The sequence below is a fragment of the Pinus tabuliformis genome, chromosome 7 (genome assembly GCF_031772625.1).
Source record: "Pinus tabuliformis cultivar Carrire ecotype Pingquan chromosome 7, CPIR1, whole genome shotgun sequence".
NCBI lineage: Eukaryota > Viridiplantae > Streptophyta > Pinopsida > Pinales > Pinaceae > Pinus > Pinus tabuliformis.
In genome coordinates, this window is record NC_142293.1 from 667816456 (window position 1) to 667838890 (window position 22435).

The following is a 22435-nucleotide window of genomic DNA, read 5'->3' on the forward strand; positions in this document are numbered from 1 at the left end:
GCCTTGGTCGTGTTTGCACCATCACCTCCACTTTTCCATTGGCCGATCATTCACCTCCATTTGATTGTTTACCCATTTTGAGGAACAGCTGCGAAGAGTGATTTCACTAGCCATCCTTGTGACACTGCCGTGATTGGAAAATTCCAACCCTTACCTAGAATCAGCTGCTACCCATTTTATCACTCGTTCCTCAAAAGACGAGTCTTCTTTAAGCTCTTTTCAACTGACTCGTAAAATATGAAAAGATTGCCGAGTTTTGGCCTTCCAGCTCGTTAAAGCGATAGGAAGTGCTATCCCTCCTCTAGATTTTAATCTTTTTGGACCTGAGGGATTATTGCACAAAAAGATCGAGCGCTTGTTTTGTTCGGCTCGTTAAAGCTAATCGAAAATTCATCCCTTCTGTATTGTTTTATACTTTTTCGGACTTAAGGGATTAGATGACGAAAAAGGAATTTTGGAGTTACTTTTACGTACCTTTTCAGACTCTCTAAAAATGAAAAGGACCGAGTTATCTTTGTCGTTAGACTCGTTAAAAAGATTAATAGCGACAAACTTGTCTTTAGACAAGAACGAGTTTCACTATCGCTAGGCTCGTTGAAACATAGCGATGGGTTTGCCCGAAGGGCAAATTATAGAACAAGCATATGTTATCCTCCTCAAGCTTGACAAAAATAAAGAGGTATTGGTCAGCAATGACTAGGGAAAAATTGGGAAGAAAACTCAAAGAATCTTTATTGGTAGCAAGTCGCTCTTGAACATGACACTTCCACTCCGTGCCCGAGTCGGGTTGGGTTGTTTCATTCACCGGTCACATCGCCATGGTCTCGCCATACCATCCACATTTGGGGTTAATGCTACCAATCCATCACATAAGTGTCACCGACATGTTCAAGAGAAGTCATCCAGAAAGGCCACCTGTGTCCCGCCCACTACCATACATTATACTCCATTCTTTCATGACCGCCACCCTGAACCATATATCATCAGATCGTTTTCACCTCCATCAAAATCATTTGCTTCGTTCCGTGTCATTGATGTGGGATTCATTAAGGCCCTCCTGTGACGGATCACTTCTTGTCGACATCAGCTCATTATCCAAGAAGTTGATCTAGGAACACCCCATTCAGTACTTTGAAGCTTGCATGCCTCAATGGCAAGTTTCTCACTTCCGGCGATAGGTATACATCAATGACCTTCGACCGAAAGATTTTGCGTGGTGTTCGACGCCAAGTCCTTTGTTCACACCACGTGAATTGTACTGCAGTACCTTGAGGGTCATTATCATTATCGGTGATTCCTCTCGCGCTTGTTAACAGTTTATATCATTGACTGGTAATCAAGCAATGTCTTTCCATGTTCGACTTCAAAACATTTCTCACATGGATCGACTTGTACTTCGAGTGAAGATCAGACGAGATTGAAGACCCCGGATCTAGTTTCATCCATCCGAGCTGCGATATATATTCAGGAAAATAAAAACATTGAAATGTACAACATTGCAGCACAGATAATCATCCTACCAAAAGGATGATGGCTCTATCAGAATCATCAGTCTACCATCAGACGATTGTCTGTCCTATGTACATGAAAATGAATTTATAAAGCTGAGCATGGGAATGCCCGCCTCAGCTAGACCATGAAAGCAGTATGAAGATAATGTATTGTATTGTATCTTATTATAGGTCTCCTCCCGGCATTAAAAGAACTTCGGATCCTCCTAATAAAGCATTTCACCCTATAAACGGCCTCATACTTTAGGGGGCAACTGTTATAGACATTTTTGTGCCTTACAGCTCTAAGCATGAAATGTCCATAAACCAAGGGCTCCTAAGTCCCTAAAAGTGTTGTTCTAACTCCTAAAGGAACAAGGTCAACAAATTACAGCTTCTCCCAGAAGTTCTCCACCAGAAACTGCTCAGAATTAGTCAAATCAGGATCATTTCAGCTGCTCCACTAGCTAAGTGCGTTGCATAGCACCTAAGTCCACTAGCTAGGTGCGTTGCAATGCACCTAAATGCACTACCAGGGTGCGTTGAGCAGGAAATGACAAGTGGCAGAGTCATTCCACGAGGTGGAGAGACAATGGAAGCTTCCAGAATCTTCTCCAATGACACTTGCCTCACTGAATTCGACCAAGGATGAGTAAGAGGCTCTCAGTCTCCAAGTGGAAGCAAGAACTGACAGAGAGAAGCCACTAATCAATTCATGAGCTGACTCATCCTCCATGCATACATCTATATATGGATCCCTCATCCCAGAGATCCGGAGGCTGGAATTTTGCACATTGTAAGGAATTGTTGTTGGTTTTGAGATACATATCAGAGAATTGGGTGATCTATGCTTTGTTGGGGTTGAAGAAGGGACTTCTTTGCTGGGAGGTTGATGCTGGGTCAGGAATCATCGGTTGTAACTCCTCCTGGATCTTCTTGTATATCAATAAAACTATTTGAGTTTCTTCTCCATGCTTGTGTTTCATTGATGCTTGTTACATTTGTATGGTTAACTTAAATCTGATCCTAAGTTATTTATGAATATAAACCCATGTCTTTGTATAGTTTCCTTCTTCTGTGATCTTACAGGTACTTGGTGAAGCTGGGCAAGTGAGGGAGCAGGTAGCTGGGAGCTGTCGAAGCGAAGAGAGATTGGATCAAAGGACTAGCGCAAGAGACAGGTTGGTTCATCCTATTCCTCTTTGTTTATAGTTCATAAAGAAGAATACAAGAATAGTTTTCTCTGTTTGTTTCTAAGGTAGCTGTCACACCTTAGTGGGATAGAGCAGATCTAAATGGACACTTTTCCTGATAACACTCATGGGTATGTGCAACCGATTCTTCATTGATTTGTGCTCGTTGTTCTAGAGCCAAAGGCTCATCATCAGTTAGAGAATTTGTATTATCATTAAACAAAATAAAAGAATCCATATCAGAATGGATTGAGTAAATGGGAAAATTTTCAGGCTTTCTCTCACTACTTACCACATATTTCATGAGGGTTTCTCTGTACAGTCTCTTTGGTTGCCCAAAGACTGAAATAGTAGCATAGGAGAGGTCTAGTTGAAGGGATCCTTGGAGCTTTGCTCCCCATGATCTTGATAGGAGCATACCATACTTTGGTGGGATGTCAGCCACCACCACATCCATGAGGATGGTCTTATTGGAATATTGGACTAGGGAGACACACAAGTCTTTGATGAGGCCTAAACACTTGACTTGACTTGAGTCAAATGAGTACAAATCTTTGTAGGGTCTTGTAATATCAAGGTTCAGCTTTTCCATAACTGCTTTGGGCATAAGATTGTGCGATGCACCTGAGTCAAACATAGCGTTGTGCAAAACTTTGTCATGTATATGCAAACTGACATAAAAGGGTGGAATAGGTCCATATGTTGATTTTCCATTAACTTCTGGACCAAATAATAGTTCAGGAGTATCATCCAAAACATTTACCTCGTCCTTATTCTCTGGTATTTGAAGTGATCTTTGAATTTGTTGCCTATATACATCGTGTTTGGCAAGTTCTGAGAGGGGATGGATATCTTCAACTTAGCTATTTCTGCCTCTAAATTAAATGGCTTTTCCAATGGAGTCTTGGTGTTGATAATGACAGTTTTTTCTGTTTCATTTGAATTATCAGCGTTTTGCTCTTTTTTATCAGCGTTATGGGAACTGATTGTTTGCGGTTTTTCAATTTCAGGAGGGTTTTTTGGAACGCTGTTTGAGTTTTGCTCAGAGGAAGAAGGTGGCAAAAGCTGATTTACAGAAGAATGCGCTTTTGTAATGTCTTCTACAGTCACTTGATGCGGGTTTAGGACAGTTGTATCAGCTGGTTCTGTGATGACAGCCTTGCTCTTAATCTTGTTGGGCTGTTTGCCATCCTTTGTTTTGCTAGGTTCAGAAATGTCAATGGTCCTAGTTCTCAGCTTATATTGTTTGTGGACCTTGTACACAGCAGTATCATAACCTTGTTTAAAATCAAAAGACTCACCAGAATTAGTCTGAAATTGACTAAAGTTATGCTCTTCTTGGTCTTCTTGGCTCAGAAAAGTTTGCTGTTCACCCTTTAGATCCATCAGGTTCATATGAGTGACTTCTAAGGGTTCACTAGAAGTAGATCCTTCAACATAGTTATCTTGGAAAGGGGGTCTTATGTCATGGTCTAGGCTTGACCTAACAGCATTTGTGTTCTGTGTTTTCCTAAAATTTGGATTCCTTATGGTATTGGACTATTGTCCTTCCCATGATGATCTCCTCTCAACACTTTCTACTCTTTCTCCCAGCCTTTGTAGGCCACTGATAATAGCATCAAGCTTTTGATCAAAGGCTGAGGGTTCTTCCTTAAAGGTGGTTCTTCTTTCCATTCTAGCTCTGTTTCTTTTGGAAATTAGGTTGGCCTCTACGCTAACAACAACATTTTGCATGTCTGCAAGGGTTTGAGGAGCTCTTTCTTTTAACTGGTATGCCATGTCCGGGTCGAATCCATCAGGGAATTTGTACAAGGCAAGGTCAGGGGGCGGTCTTAAGTTCTGTGGTATTGCATTATAGACATTATTGAATCTTGCACAGTACTCCAAAATAGTCTCCTGAGGACCTCTTTTAATTGTATCATATTCAGCTAGTATGTGCAAGGGGTCTTTCTTTTTCTCCCATTTGTTGGTAAAGGACTGGTACAACTCATCTGGAGTAGTTATGGAATTTGCAGCGAGTGATCTGAACCAAGTTCTTACATCACCAGTTAAACTTTGAACAAAAATTCTCATTATCACGCTATCATCGTCTATCTCGTAGTTTTCAAAATAGTCTTGCATCTTTTTGGTATGCTGAAGGGCTGTGAAAGGACCGGTACTGTCAAAATAGGTAATTTTAGATTGGTACTCCTGAGGTAAAGCCCCAGGATTAGCAGACAATTGCAGGGGTGCATATCTATTAGCCATATTGACAGGGATAAGTGGGACAACGGGGATAAATGGAACAACAGGGATAACAGGGATGACAGAAGTAACTGGAACAACAGTAGTGGTATTTGTAGTACGTGCGGTGAATGGAGGTGTGGATGGAGCGCTCTGAGATGTGGATGATGAACAAGGGGAAGTAGGAGTTGAACGGAATAAAACTTTGACATGAGTTGGAACACAACTTGGGTAAGCTGTTTCAGGACTCAAATCAGCAAAATCTTCTCTTTTCCCTTGCTTCCTAAGGATCTTTGGGATTAGGTTCGGATTTTCAAAAGCAGCTGGCGGATTTGGGTCTGTATTTGACCTTGTGTATCGTAGATTCTTCTTGGGAGCCAGCTTCCGAACTATTTTGGTATTTTTCTGGGAATGTTTTTAGAATTAGCAAGGAACTGACCAAATTTTTGGAACAACTATCTATAGCTTAAAACTAGCATGAAGGTTGACTGAGCAGCTTTTATTTACTTCTGTCAATGCAAAGCAAAGACAGTTTTAAAGGCTACCTGGCTGACATTCATGCTTCATCTGTAGTTTTAAGGAATATACAGCAATTAGAAAATTTATTTCTCAGTGGATTCTTCCAACCTGTTTCGTGAATTTAACTGAGGAGGTCCCCAGTGGAGTCACCATTATGTTATCACTCAGGTTGTCCCTCAGGTTGGAGTAAAGGGATATGGCCGAGGTAACCACAGACCAACTTTGGATTGTAGATTCTAGCCCACTTGCAATCAGAGAGGGCTCTCTCTTTATGGTATAGCTTTGTTGAGGGGGATTTTAGGCTAGCTATTGAGTTCAAGGGTTTTGTTTATGTTTTGGTGGGAAGATTGATGTTTTCAGGTAAAGAGGCAGGTATAGTGTGGAAGTTTCAAACCATTGGGCATGGAGTCAAGGAGTAGGACTATTGGTGCGTTTTCTTTGTCACAGGAGGAATAAGGAGCAAGGTAGCTGCACATGGAACAATTTTCAAGTTTAAAGGATGGAAAGAATGCTAAGGAAGGAGAGGAAATCAAGAATCTCTCAATCAGCTTAACAGAGAAGGGTGAATGAGCTCTATTTAGGGGCAGTAAAGAATCCTTAAATGATTGTCAAACACATGTGAATTAGAGTAAATATGAGCCACAGGGAATTCATATTCATGTCCAGTTCAGTTCAGATGAAAAAACATAAGGAAACAACAGAAATTGAGCTTAGAGTGCATTTAAACAAGTTCTAAGCTAATCTTTCTTTCTGCTATTTAGATGGTGAAACGATGAAAACAGAGGTAAGAAGCACTTATTGAGCCATGTTGCAGCACAAGGATTCCACATTCAATTCCTCAGATCATTAGACACAGAGCAGACAATCGTTCCTCCAATCTCTTCAGCAATCTTTGATTAAGTAAAACATATCAGGTATACCGTGTGAGTCTCTAGTGAAAATTATCAATCGACCAACCCTTAAAACAATACAGAGGGTGGTATATATAGGGAAAATTCTCCAAAATTGTTCATTACAGCTTGTGACCTAAACAGGTCTGAAAGTAAATGATTACTTTTCACCTAACCCTATCAGCAATAAATGCAAGAAAATATCTATGGGCTGCGCTAAGGGCAGCCGTATCAAAACTGAATTAATGCGTTGTCCTCGGTGGCTTGGTGCAGTGCTTCTGCAATAACTGCGCATGGACTTCTGCTCCATTATGGTTCGGTGGCTTTAAATGCTTTAACTGTGATTTGAGAGCTGGGATGGGCTTACACCTCCTGATTTGACTCTGCTGGAGGCCATTCAATGCTGACCTGCTTTGGGAACTGAAGAATTCCATTAAAAATTTAACTGATACTCTTTGTCGCTTCATCTCTCCCCTGATACTCTTTTCCAAATGAATCGGGTCCGTTCTCTCCTTTGCTGTGGATCAAATCAAAAGTTAATGGCTGTTGTTTGGCCCTCTATTTCCTTTAGAATTGTCTTTTGCTCCTTCCTGCATGCTTCGCGAAGAAAAACGGGTCATTCGGCGCCTTTCGGGCTTGCCGGGGGCTGCGCAATGAGGGGATTTCCATTTCGGCCCTTTTCCCGTAGCCATGCGCGATTGGCGCTAGGCGCTAATCGCACATGAAAAATTGCCTCAGAATTCGAATTCGGGCTTCCTAAGCACGATTTTCGCCTTTCGCCTCAAAATTGATGATGACGTCAGCATGTGGGGCCATGTGACAGTGGGTGACATGGCAGTATGGTAAAGGGACACAGTGGCGGTGATGTGGCAGGGTGACTTGGCGGTACGGTGGCAGGAGGCCACGCAGGCAGATGATGCAGCAGTATGACGTGGGGCTCACGTCACCCAGAGGAGAGCGGTTTGTGGTTTTCTGGGCGCACCGCCTTGGGGCAAAGGTGGTTTCGGGGAGGGGGGCTCCGCCACGCCTGGGAGGGTGACGCGTGGTGGGAGTACGCCGGCAATACCGCCCATCTCCCGGATGCTAACCCTCGGGCGCTTGGCGTATGGGAAGGCCCGCCCACCGTAGATCTCTGGCGGGCCAGATCTGACGGCTGGCGGCAAGGATGATACGGCGGAGGGTTAAGGGGCAGGGCGCGGGAATATGCGAATGTTCATACGGCGCGGCAGGGGGGCTAAAAACTTTAAAAAAATGGGTTTTGGGTTATGTACAAACGAGCGGGTTAATATATTTACACTTGGGACATATGCATAAGGGCGAAACAATGGGTTTTTAAGGGTTAGGACTAGGGGAAAAAGGTTGTTAGTATGACCAGGTGTCAAACTAACTCCTGTTAAGACTCGGATGGGTTAAAAACAGCCCCAGATAGTCTGTTTTTTCCCAGACTTGGGAAAAATATGGCTATAGTGCCAGGGAGGGGATATTTAATATTTTTGGGAATTTATACATGGTTTTAGTAGGGGAAATGGAAACGGATTAGGGAGTTAGATAATATAGTTAGTAATTAATATGGAGGTGACCAAAAAGCGCTAAGGTAAGGGACCTTAGGCTATTTGGGGAAATAGAACTTTGTATCAGAAAAATGTAAATCCTTGAGTGAGGCAGATCTTCACCAAGGCCAATGTTATGGAACATGATGGGACTAAGAGGCTCAAGCAGATCTTGACCTCTTTGGGAAAATCAGTGAGTGATTTGGGGAATAAGAAGAAAGGGGAGTTAGTTATGTCCAGCTTGAGTTCCTCCAGATGAAAAACTGCATCATGACTGTGATCTGAAAAGATATAATACAAAATTGATCATGGATCATCATTCTGCAACCTCAAAAACTACCTACTCAGCCTACTTTCCTAACATTTTTTCTTCTTTTTGGTTTGGGTGCACTTAGACTTGCAGACCCAGCTTTACAATTTATTCTTTTGATTGCCTTCCTATCTAAATCTACACTTATTTCTGCCAAGGGCCCAGGTTAAGCAATTGGGCTCCTTTGATTCTCTACCTATCTACAAATCTGCCAAGATTAAGCTATTTGGACAGATATCATTCTCTATATTCTAAAACAGGAAATTGAAACCTAGAGAGACCAAGGTTAAACTGTTTGGCCTTCCCTTAACCTAAAGAACTTATCAAAATGCAACAACTCATCAAAATTGGAATACAGTAGTGGCACTTGGACTAGCACACTTTTATGACTTCTTCTTTGGCCTCTTTAAGGAAATATGGAACCTTGCAACATGAAAGATGACATATTTGGCATGTAAAAATGTCAATCATGAAACATGAACACCTGTTGCAATAGGAGGCTAACAGATAGCAGGCTACAATATTGTGAGCCCTAGTTGTGGTCACAAAGGAGCCCTAGCTACAGTCATCAAGGGAGACCTAGACGCAGTCTTGAAGGAGCTCTAGCCGCAGTCGAAAAGGAATCCCTAGTTGCAGTAAAAGGCAACCCTAACCACAGTCAAAAGGAGGCTTAGCCACAACAAGAGAGAGGGCTAAGATGTAGTCTAGATAGAGGCCTAAGATGTAGTCAAGAGAGGCATAAAGACGCAGTCAAGAGAGGCCAGATACACAACAAAAGCAAGGCTCTTATCCATAACAAAGGAGGCCTTTATCCGTAGCGAGAGGGAGGCCCTTATCAGCCATCAAGAAGAAGCATATAGCCACAGTCAAGGAAGGTCTAAAGCAGCACTTAGAGAGACCCTAGACACAGTCAAAGGGAGGCCCTAGCCACTACAAGAAGGATCCATAAGACAGCAAGAAAGAAGCCCTAGAAGTAGCGTGAAAGTCTTATGTTCTACTGTAGGTACAACCTGTGAAAGAGAGGCTGTTTTGAGTGTTGTTATTGGGCGCTCTTGTAGGGAGAAGGGTTGAAGTTTGAAGTTTTAGATCACAGCAAGAAGAGGCATTCAACGTGGGTTAAATAGGGTTGTTCTGTAGTTATTCCAGAAAGGTTGAAAAGAGGTTGAGTATCTTGCTTGAAGCTTCAACTAAAGGATGAAACTTAACTAAAGGATGACTTAGCTTAATAAAGTTCATGATGTCCTTTTACAATCATATACCTATGAGTGAACCCAACTCTTATTATTGGGACTTATCCTAGTGTATTGATAGGTGGGATATAGAGGACAAATACGATCTCCCTTTCTCCATTGCATTCCTCCCACCTTGAAAATCAAAAGGGGACATAATGAATTTCATATACACATAATTAATAGATATATATTCCCAATCTCTTGCCATCTATTGTTTGTGCCTGCTTGAGCTAGGCTCAAGCAATTAGTCAATCTAGAGCATGCATATCCCTACTTATTCTCCACACGCCTCTGGGTGGATCTCTTTATCCCTGTAGTGCCAATAAAAGTGTTTGGGTATGGTAAGGGGTGCTAGCCAGTTTTTTGAATGTTTTTATTTACATCTATTTTCGCCTAGCCTTACCCTACTCTAATCTCTATGTATTCTCAAATTAAACCAACTACACAATCAGAAGCTTTTTTCTTATGTGGTATCTCAAAATACTTTTCAAATATAAAATTACAACATACTATCACAGGGAGACTAATCATGGTTTAACAGATCAAACTTGACATCTTACATTAACAATTTCCTTTTATGTGATGCCAGTTTTTGCCTAGGCCTTGGAACCATGCCTAAAGGGGTGTACTACATGACCGGGGGTTTTCACTGCCAGTAAACTTAATTATAACTAATTATGGGAACAAGATATCATTGTTTATATACTAGATTTCTTAAATTAAAGATTAGCTTCGTGTATGAATTACAATGCACTGATAGAAACGGAGATACTTTCCAACAAAAAGCACCCCAAAAAGTAGCAAAACTCATAGGAGACACTTATTTCTCTTCTTCGGTGTTGGTCTTTGAAGACCTCCACCACCATCATCACTTCCACATTCATCCTCCTACACCTCAAGTGTTGCAGGTACCACTCTGCCCCTTTTCTTGAAATCTCTCTCATAGGAGTCTCTGCAGCCCTCTCAGAACAAGGAATCATAAGTGGATTGGTTTTGTGAGGCATCAACTCCTCACCACTTTCAATAGCTTCCATCATCAACTTCCAGTCTTTAAAATCAAACCGAAAAACAAATTGGCTGCAAGAAGCTTCTCCAGATGCCATTTTTGTAGCTCTGGGAGCATTTTTGGGGACAAAAAAATGTTTTCCATTTTCATCGATATTTATTTCAACTCTACCATCCTTTACTAGAAATGATAACTCAAAGATGTTTTCTATTGTTTGGGAAAATGATATTCTATTTAGAACCAAATTCTCTAATCTGGCTTGCTTCTGTTTTCGCAAAATGTTAAATATGCTTGCTATATTCTTGTCTGTTTCTGATTTTTCATCTTCCAGCTTAGTCTATTTTCTCTACTATGTCTTTCCTTTGCTTGGGTTCATTATCCATTGGTCCAAGCATAGTACAAATTCTCGCCACATGTTGGAAAATACAAGAAGCTAAAAGCCCAATATTTCTCCATGATATTTGGGTTTGATCATCATTTCCCTCCAAAGACCTGCTTCCATATGCCTGGTCACTATAGTTTCTTAGAATATCACTACTAAAAAATCAACTGGAGTATCACCATCATTGTTTTGCGATCTGTTAATAGTAGCGAGGAGTGTGGATGTGAGATCAAAGAGTGTATCAGCATCTGTAACTTGCTCACGAGGTCTCTAAACAAAATTGTGCAAGCTTTCTACTTTACTAATTATAGCCTCAAATTTTCCAAATTCTACATTTAAAATATTTTCTCTCTCCTCAGCAATCGAAGTCTTGAGGGGATGATAATGGTACCTTAATATACAGATTTGCACCATACTCTAATTGTTACCACTGCATGTAGTAGCATGTTCTTTCTCTCTTGGGGGTTTGTGGTGGCCTTGTTGTGATCCTTTTACCCCACGAGAGGAATCTTCCAGTGTCTGACTCAATGTTTCTTCCTCTTTAACTTTAGCTTGGGTACCAAGCCTTCTACCCATCCTTTCTATCACCTACTTTTGGAGTTGATAGAAATGAAAATATTCAACCAAATATAGAAGGAAGGGCTTGAAATTGAGATTTTCGATTGAAGAACTACCGTGAAATGGAAAGAGAGCAAGAAAAGATTTTCGTGTTGCATTAAAATGAGGGAGGGTAGGGAGTTGTGATTTCCCCTACCCTGAGAAGTCTATTTTGTAATAGAAGAGGGATGAAGGCCCACTATAGTGGATATAAAGTCTGAAGACATACACATTGTCGAATGAAATGTGTAGGTGTAATGTGCCAATTAAGCGTGAGGATTGGGATAAGTGACACATGTGGGAGAGTGGCCATATTATTAAATAATTGTTTACATTGAGGAAGGACACCATTTGAATATGGTAAGAATGTCAATTCTAACGTGGAGAGTTTCCAACACCACTTTGTCATCTACATGAGGGTGTTTACAATTTGTATATCTTTGTCTCAGTCCCATGGTGAATATATTAGTGTGAGGATCCACTGTTTCATGATCCATATGTTGGATGCTTTGCTGAACATGAGCTTTATAAGGAAATCTCTTTAGATATCCAAAATGTCTCAGAAATTTATTTGAACAATTATTGTCTTGCAATAATGTTTATTGATGATAAATTTCTTGGTAATGTACACATGCATAGAAGAGTGTGACTAATGGCATGGATACTCAGCCTTTCGGGTAGAAATGGCCACCTCTAATGATAATATTTGGAATATCCTTTGAGCATTTCTTTGAGATGGCATCCAAGAAGTTGGATTGAAGACATCAAGGAACTCTATATTTTGACATATTCCTGCTGAATCGCCAAACATGCAAGAGAAAATAAAACCAGGGGTTATATATGTAATATCCCTAATGTATGGGAAATCCAGGCTTTTAGAGGAATATTTCCACATTTAATAATTGGATGAGGATGAATATTTTTGTTACACTATGTGTTGTTACTGAGATGTTTGGACATTTTGGGTGAACACTTGGCCCATCTTCAAGAACATCCAATAACATTCGAGTCTAAGACAGATTTAAAGAGATAATTTATCAAATTAGTTGTCCAGCTATGAAAGAAAATCAAGTTTTGGAAGAGATACACCATAGTACTATCAAAGCAGATTGTGGACCATGTTAGAAAATGGATCAAAAAGGTTTTGAGAATGTCTGCTAAAATTTGACATTTAGCATTGTCTTCGCATTTTCTTATCAACTTTCATGGAGGCAAAAAGTGACATGAGAAACCTGCACAATAATGGTGGCCACCAGAATGAGAAACACAATGAATTAGCAAGATGGAATCAGTTGCTATGATGACACATGGGAAGATACTTATTACTCTCAATGTGGTTGTACAGGAAAAATAGTTTTTTCCTTTGAGTATAGTTGATGTATCGTAATGTAGCAGTTGTTTCCCTACTGCAATAAAACAAATATATATCCATCTCAAGGTGAAATAATAACACCAATATATCTTCAGATGATATGGGCTATGTGTTGTGCTCAATAGCTAGGAAAGTCTCTATCAGCCTAGTGCGATGAAGCAATGGGTTCGGGTTTCCATGCCCGTGCTATCAAAGTATATCGATACAAGTGATGAAAAAACATATGTTCAATTCCCTCGAACATATCTTATTTTCATTACTTGTCCAGGATAAATCCATGGCCATAGTTGAGATATGTAATCAAAAGAAAATAAATATGTAGTCTATTTAAACAAATGTGGCATGAGCGGAAAACATATGCACCAAATTACAAAATGCGAAAGTCAAAGTTTTGTATAAAAGTTTTAAATTAAAAAAATTTCAAACAGTTACTAGGAATTTTAACGAATGCAACTGCCCAACACTCATCCAATGGCCGTTCGAGGAGGGTCAAAGCCATCCATCAATACGAAGAGATCTATAAAAGCAAACAGGGACTTTGAAGAAGGGATCACTGAATTTTCATACCCAAATGTTGCCCGATTATTGAGCAAGGGCTTGACGAGTTAGTGAGGGTTTCCCTTTTGTTTTTGTTTCAATCTCTTTTCATGCTTAGATTTTTTCTCATATGATGTCATTGGTGGACCTTAATGTATGGTGCTGCACCATACTCTGATTATTACCACTGTATGCGGTAGCATCTTCATTCTCTCTCAGGGGCTTACTGTGGCCTTTTTGTGATCCTTTTACCCCACGAGAGGAATATTCCAGTGTCTGACTCAATGTTTCTTCCTCTTTAACTCTATCTCGGGTACCAAGATTTCTACCCATCCCTTCTATCACTTTCTTTTGGAGTTGAAAGCAATGCAGAAATTCAACCAAAGCTAGAAGGAAGGGCTTGAAATCTATGTTACTAGAAACCAGAAAGGGGAAACGAAACGAGAAATGACAATGACACAAGAAACAGAGTTTGGAGATTTCACATTCAAGAAATGAGAGATAAAAGCAAGACAAATATGAAACATACAACCAAGCATTTATTTCACATTCAAGAAATGAGGAGAGAGAAAAAACAAGAAAAATATGAAACATAAAACCAAGCATTCATCATTAACATTCTCGAATACTATGGTTCGTAGGTAGTTGCTCACATTGGCCATTCCTTAATAGTTATAGTGATCAACAAAGCTTCCATTTTTCATATAAGCCATTCTTGAATACCCATGTTTGATCCTCTAGACTGGCAAATACAATAGTGAAGAAACACTTGGCACTGAATTCAAGTTTGATTTAGCATTTACATTTTCCGAATGAGTACATGATCCCACATACATTGTATATATTCTTGGATGTGACATGAGTGGACCTCAAATTTGGGATCTATTGTATCATTTTCCACATAGTTATTGGGTTATTGTTTTCTTGGTTGGGTAACAAGATGGTGGAGATTGAGTTGATCTCCATTGGATATTGAGTCAAAAATAGAGGGTTGTCTCGAACTATTGCGACTTGCAGAACCATAAATACTACAACATGTGTTTGAAGACAAAATCTAAAGAAAAAACTTTAATTTTTTTTATCTTTAATCCATTTTAATAGAAAACTAATCTTTATAATAATAAACATAATATATTTTAAAAGTATAATTGAACTAGATATTAAATTTCTAGTTTGTGAGCAAAAAAAAATTAACTAAATTATTTAACTAGTAATTTATAAAAATATATATAAAATATATATACACATTACTAATTTATAAAAGAGATTTGATCCCTTTAGGGTGTTGGTATATCCGAAATTAAGATGGATCTAGGTTAGTATATATTATTTACCATAATTATTGTTGAAGTGTATAATGGCTATCTCGTATTTGTATTTGCATTGGTTAAATCATTATTATATGTAGTCATGTTTTATATTAATTATTTTAATCCATCATATATATAGTTTTGTATAGTCAATTTATTTTTATGTTAAATTTTAATAGTTAAATTTAGATATTCTTTCTTGATATTAGTTATTTTTTATTAATTTTCATTTTATTCTGTTGGATCTATTAAATTTCTTTATCTGAGTCAATGTTTCCAATTAACAAGTGTGGTTGATCAATATAAATAAGTGAAATAAATTATTAAATTGTGATTTTTTTTAATTTCTACTTAGTTAAATATTATATATAAATATCACTTGTAGTTATAACATACCAAACCATTCATTTTTAGTTGTTAAATATGATTATATCAAAATAACTTTAAAAAAAAAATGTTATCACCGATGGTTAGAACTTACCAAACCATTATTTTTTAGTCCCTAGATTTGTTTATGTTAAAATAACTTTTGAATAAATGTTATGGCCAATAATTTTGTCATATTCCATGGTTTTGTACTTTATATTCATTTAATTTGCTAGTTTTTGCACATGGTTTTGTTAGATTCCATGGTTCTGTATTTAATATTTATTTAATTTATTAGTTTTTTCTCATCGATTTTCTTTCATAAATTAAAACAAGTGAGAGAGACCTTGAAGTCTTGAAAAAAAATGTCATAATCTAGGTATTTTATTCTAGGCCCCTCTTAATATATATTTTGGTTGCTAGATTTTTGTGCCAAGAGACCTTTCCACTTGGGGAATATGTTATAACATTTGGCATTTTAACTCAGTCAAAATAAAACAGAATCAAATCAAATAAAAAAATTAAAAAACATAAAATTCTCTAGTGCATAGTTTTTTTTGGCCCATGGTTTTTACCCATGGTACTCCTAACCCATGGTTTTTTCCATGGTATTTTCTGCAATGTAGCCTATTCAAAGGCTAATAACTAAAGCAACCTAGATCCATTTTAACTGTGGACCAAGCGTTGAGAGGATCAAATCTCTTCACTTAAAGAGGTTTGTAGTGAGAGAGAGAGAGAGAGAGAGAGAGAGAGAGAGATTTGATCTCTCTTATGCTCGAGAGAGAGATCTACGCTGGTTATTTATAAATGAAGAGGAGTATTTTCTTGTAATAGTACTCCTATTTATTTTGTATTTAAAATTTATTAAATAATGGATTTATATTTTTTATTTTGATTTTTAAGGCTTGTTTATTTTTATAAATTTACAATTATTTCTATCACTATTTTTATGTAATTATGAAACTTTCCATATTTATCATAGTTGAAATTATGTTCGTATTATAGACATATTAATCAATAGCTTGTTGCTTTTAAGCTTTATTATTGCAAATTACCTAACATAATCTCTCTTATCACAATGAAAAGGGTATTTATTGGGTAAAACTATGAATGGGATGGATAATAGATAATTATTATTTTTTTATATATAAATTAATGTCTTTGGTTGATGATATTTAATATTATAGATAGTATAATAGTTGATAAAAGTTTCTATAGGATGGTTTTATCAAAATCCTTTTCCAATCATTTGAGAGGTTATAAACTAGACCAATGGCAAAATAAGTATTGTGTCGCAATGTTTATATAAAATAATTTATTAACTAGAAAAATTAAATAAATTATTTAACTACTAATTTATAAAAATATATATAAAATATCTATATACATTACTAATTTATAAAAAATATATATAAAAAAACCTTATACATTTCAATTTATAATTTTATATAAAAGTACACATTTTAAATATTAGATACAATCACGAAATCCACTTTTAAATAAAAGCAACACAAAAATAACAATTTTTTTTTGTAAAAATTTAACCATACACTGCTACACATTAATGGCTACAATTAAAAAAATAACATAACTTTAACTAATAAAATCCCTAAAAAGTTAATATTAAGCACTATTGCAAGGTGTTGTCACTAGGGAGAACACCCAACCTGTTGGGTTCCTATAATACTAGTGATTACCCCATTACTATTGTAGTTATACCCCTTATTTATATTGTTGTGCCCCTATTACCCCCATATTGTTATTTCTGTGCCCCATAGAATCCCTCTATTGTTATTTTTGTGGCTTTATATTATTATTGTTAGGTCGGCTGGATTATATTGTGACTCCTTAAACTCCTATATATAGAAAGGAGGTTTTGTCATTTGTATCATCGAAGAATTGTTCATTTATGTAATGTAAAGGAGGTTGCCCCCTCGAAGAGGCTGAATTCTAAGGCGTTGATGTAAAGTGCCATAATATCAAGCTATCCATGGGAGAATATGTATTGACTAGCCCAATGCTTTCCATTCCAATGGGAGGTGCTGATGTTGTACTAGGAGTCCAATGGCTACAATCCTTGGGTACAATAGCTTTTAATTTTCAAGAACTTTTCATCAAATTTTATATGGAAGGAAAGGAAGTTGAATTAAGGGGTATTGCAGGGAAACCAGGAAAGATAATCAGCTCTAATGGCATGACAAAGCTTCTAAAAAAGGAGCAAAGAGATGTAATTGCACAATTATGTTCGCTAGATGTTTCCACATTGGAATCATCTATTTCTCCAGATCTCCAAAAAGTCCTGGACAATCATTCCAAGGTATTTGAGACTCCCAAAGGTCTTCCACCTATGCGTGATCATGATCATGCTATTCATCTGATTCCAGGAAGTGTTCCTCTAAATATCATGCCATACAGATATCCCTATGTCCAAAAAAGTGAAATTGAACGTATGGTTGCAGAAATGCTAGAGGCTGGTATAATTCAATCGAGTCAAAGTTCTTTCTCAGCTCCATTACTATTGGTGCACAAGAAGGATGGATCATGGCGCATGTGTCTGGATTATAGGGAGCTCAACAAGCTCACTATTAAAAATAAGTTCCCCATTCCTGTCATTGATGAATTATTGGATGAATTGCCTGGATCAATTTACTTCACCAAGTTGGATCTTCGTTCGGGATATCATCAAATCAGAATGAAGATTGAAGACATTCCGAAAACGGCATTTAGAACTCATGAGGGTCATTATGAATTTTTGGTCATGCCTTTTGGCCTTACCATTTCACCTTCAACATTTCAAGGTTTGATGAATTCAATTTTCAAACCATTCCTTAGAAAATTTGTGTTAGTATTTTTTGATGATATACTAATCTACAGCAAGCCTTGGAAGGATCATGTTGAACATGTTGACAGGGTGCTACAACTATTGGAGGAGAAACAATTATATGCAAAAAGATCCAAATGTTTCTTTGGAGTCCAGGAGGTGGAATATTTGGGTCATATTGTATCTCAAGAAGGAGCTAAGGTACACCCTAGCAAAATTAAAGCCATTAAGGAATGGAAAATCCCGACATCCATAAGGCATCTGTGAGGATTTCTTGGGTTGACAGGGTATTATCACAAGTTTGTTAAGAATTATGGGAGAATAGCAGCACCTCTAACAACATTATTGAAGAAAGATTCATTTTCATGGACTCCGGAAGCAACAAAGGCATTTGAACATCTTAAAGAGGCAATGTGCCAAGCACCGGTCTTAGCTACACCGGACTTCACAAAAACCTTTATTGTGGAATGTGATGCTTCAGGAAATGGAATTGGTGCTGTTCTAATGCAAGATGAAAGACCCATTACTTTTGAAAGTCATCCAATCAAGGGAAAGTTTTTAAGCAAAGCTATTTATGAGAAGGAAATGTTGGCAATACTCCATGCACTTAAGAAATGGCGACCCTACCTAATGGGAAGACACTTCAAGGTAAAAACGGATCATGATAGCCTTAAATACTTTTTAGAACAAAGATTATCCTCTGAAGAGCAACAAAAGTGGGTCACAAAGATGTTGGGTTATGACTTTGAAATCATCTACAAAAAAGGGAAGCAAAATGTGGTGGCAGATGCACTCTCAAGAAAGGATGAGGATGTGGAAGCGTTGTTGTGTGCCATTTCTATTATCCAACCAGATTGGATAAACGAAGCAAGGGAGGAATGGAAGAATGACAAAGAAGTGTGGGCACTTATTCGAAAGCTACAACAAGATTCCAGTACTTCTGATACATTTAGCTGGCAAAATGATTCGTTATGGTACAAAGATCGTTTATACCTCTGTAAGAATTCCCAGCTAAAACAAAAGATTCTTATGGAATTGCACACTTCTCCCTTAGGAGGGCACTTAGGATTTTTAAAAACTTACCACAGGGTTAAGAAGGAATTTTTTTGGGATGGCCTTAAATCAGATATTCAAAATTTTGTGGCGGAATGTTTGGTTTGCCAACAAAATAAAGTTGAAACAATTAAGACACCGGGTCTATTACAACCTTTATCCATTCCAAGCCAACATTGGGAGGAGGTTTCAATGGATTTTATCATAGGTTTACCCAAGTCTGAGGGAAAGAGTGTCATCATGGTGGTAGTTGACAGACTTACCAAGTATGCACACTTTTTAGCATTATCACATCCATTTAAAGCCAGTACAGTTTCTACTGCATTTATGGAAATAGTTCAAAAGCTACATGGAAACCCAAAGATTATTGTAAGTGACAGAGATCCCATTTTCACTGGAAATTTTTGGACAGAATTATTTTCTTGTCTTGGTACTCAGTTAGCTCATAGCTCATCTTATCATCCTCAATCTGATGGGCAAACTGAGATAGTAAACAAATGTTTGGAAGGATATCTTCGTTGCTTTGTATCTGATAAATAGACACAATGGGTCAAATGGTTGCCTCTAGCTGAATGGTGGTATAACACTTCCTTCCATACAGCAACAAAAATGACCCCATTTATGGAACTTTATGGGTATCAACCACCATCCATCACATCATATTTAAGAGAAAATTCTAAGGTTCAGGCAGTGGAACATCACATCGAACATCAACAACAATTCCTCCAACTCTTAAAGGATAACCTCGTGTTGGCACAAAATAGAATGAAACAACAAGCAGATCAACATCGCAGTGAAAGAAGTTTTGATGTAGGTGATTGGGTATTCCTACGGCTACAACCATATAAGCAAATGTCCCTCAAGCAAGCTAAGAAGGATAATAAATTATCACCAATGTATTATGGTCCGTACAAGGTGTTGCAAAAGATTGGGACTATGGCATACAAATTGGAGCTTCCTGCAGCTTCTCGATTGCACCCAGTTTTCCATGTTTCATGTTTAAAGAAGGTTATAGGCGACAAGCTCCCAATTCAAACAATATTGCCAGAACTTGACAAGGAAGGAAAAATTATATTGGAACCGGAAGCAGTCACAGAAACAAGAACTCGACAGCTATGAAATCGATCAGTTTCAGAGTATCTTATCAAGTGGAAGAACTTATCTGCTGAAGATTCCACATGGGAGGATGAGAATTTTATGCAGAAGTATCCAGAACTACTCAAGCGTTGAGGACAACACTTTTTTGAAGGAGAGGGGCATGTTGAGTCCCTATAATACTAGTGATTACCCCATTACTATTGTAGTTATACCCCTTATTTATATTGTTGTGCCCCTATTACCCCCATATTGTTATTTCTGTGCCCCATAGAATCCCTCTATTGTTATTTTGTGGCTTTATATTATTATTGTTAGGTCGGCTGGATTATATTATGACTCCTTAAACTCCTATATATAGAAAGGAGGTTTTGTCATTTGTATCATCCAAGAATTGTTCATTTATGTAATGTAAAGGAGGTTGCCCCCTCGAAGAGGCTGAATTCTAAGGCGTTGATCTATCCTTTCTATCTTTTCTTGAGCTGGTTTCATAACACAACCTATTTGCAACAAACCTATTCCGTTAGCACCTAAGCTATATATGGTTGACTTATAACCATAGACTATCAAAATGCCTTCAAAAACTATCCAGAAAACCAATGCTTTTTATGATTCATGTCAATGTCCAATCAGGAAGAGATCCATATTGCAAATGAACCATATTAAAGTTTTCCATAAAACAATTTCAAGAGACGAACCATTTTTGAAAAATCCAGTTTCTTGCATTAAAAAACGAAAACTACTGTATAAAACACTACTGTTCCATTTTTTACAAGGTTTTTTCAGAAATGAAGACTTCCATTCCATTTATGGTAACAAAGCTTGAAATTGAGATTTCTGATTAAGAACTGTCGTGAAATGGAAAGAGAGAAAGAAAATCTTTTCGTGTTGCATTGAAATGAGGGAGGGCATGGAGCTACCCTGAGAAGTCTACGTTGTTGTTTTTTCCGTTTTTTTCCTGGTGTGGTATATTACCAAACTACTATTTTTGTAATTTCTGGTGTGGTATACTACCAAACTACTATAAAAGTTCAGCCTATATTTAATATAAATTTCATTACCAATATAGTAATTGTGGGGCTAGTTCATTTGAAGCTAAATTCTTAAAAAAAAAAACCCAAATAACCTAATTTCAGGTGAAAAAGTTGGTAGATTGTTTGAAGTAATTGAAATCGAGGAAGGAATTAAAGGAGAGAAAGGGTACCTGTGCAAGTATTTTCTTGGGCTCTTGAAAGAAGACAAGACTTCTGATCCTTCCATCGTGGTCCAAATTTACCCGACGAAAATAGATCCATGTTTTGTGAGCAAGCCATTGAAGAGATCCTCCTCAATCTTATTTCTCAAAGCATCAAAATTCAACCATGAAACAATAACTGCCAACGAATTACTGCAACATTTCATGTGAAAATAAAAAAAAAATTGTAAATCAATTCCAAGAATGGCCATCAATTTAGAAACCCTAAAAATTGATCCAACCACCTCTACCTGTTTCCATATAGCCACATATCAGATTGTACTCTGCCCATGGTCTTTTTTTTTTTTTTCAACTACTCAACATACATTTCATGTGAAAATGTAAAACAAATTTCCAAATCATTTCCAAGAATGGCCACCGATCTAGAAACCCTAAAGATTGATCTAGCCACCTGTACCTATTTCCATATAGCCACAACAAATTTGCAAATCAATTCCAAGAATGGCCATCAATCTAGAAACCCTAAAGATTGATCTAGCAACCTATACCTGTTTCCATATAGCGACAGATCAGATTGTAGTTTGCCCATGGTATTTCCATTTTTTTCAAGTTCTCAACATTCATTCAAATACACTAAGGCAGGGAAGAAAACTTGTTCTGGTCTTTCCTTTTTTTTTCAACTACTCAATATTCATTTGAATACACTAAGGTGGGGAATAAAACACGACATAATGGTCTTTCCTCTTTTTTCAACTACTCAACATTCATATTAATTCGAATACAGTAACGTGGGGAAGAAAACATGGCAAAATGGTCTCTCCTTTTTTTTCAACTACACATTCTTTCGAATACACTAAGGCGGGAAAGAAAATGCTGTAGAAATTAAATTTTTAATTTGGATGATCGTTAAATTTTTTAATTATAATTTTTTATTTTTTTATAAATTTTAAAAACATTATATTTTATGAATATATCAAAATGTATGGAATGTATATTTTCTTATCTTATTGTATACTCATTTCAAAAAAATATATTTTTTTTTATTTAGCAAAATTACAAAATAATTAACCATGTTGTAAGTTGTAATTTTAAACAAATTCAGATTTGGATTTTATATAATTAAACAAAAAAACTATAAATATTTTTTATTAATGTTTAATTATCTAATACTAATATTATGGGTTTCCATGTTATTTAAACAAATGAGATTTGGTTTTATAATTATTATGTCAAACTTTAAAGCTAAAAATTAACTTTTAACAATGCAATCTTTTATAACCAATTTGGATGTAGT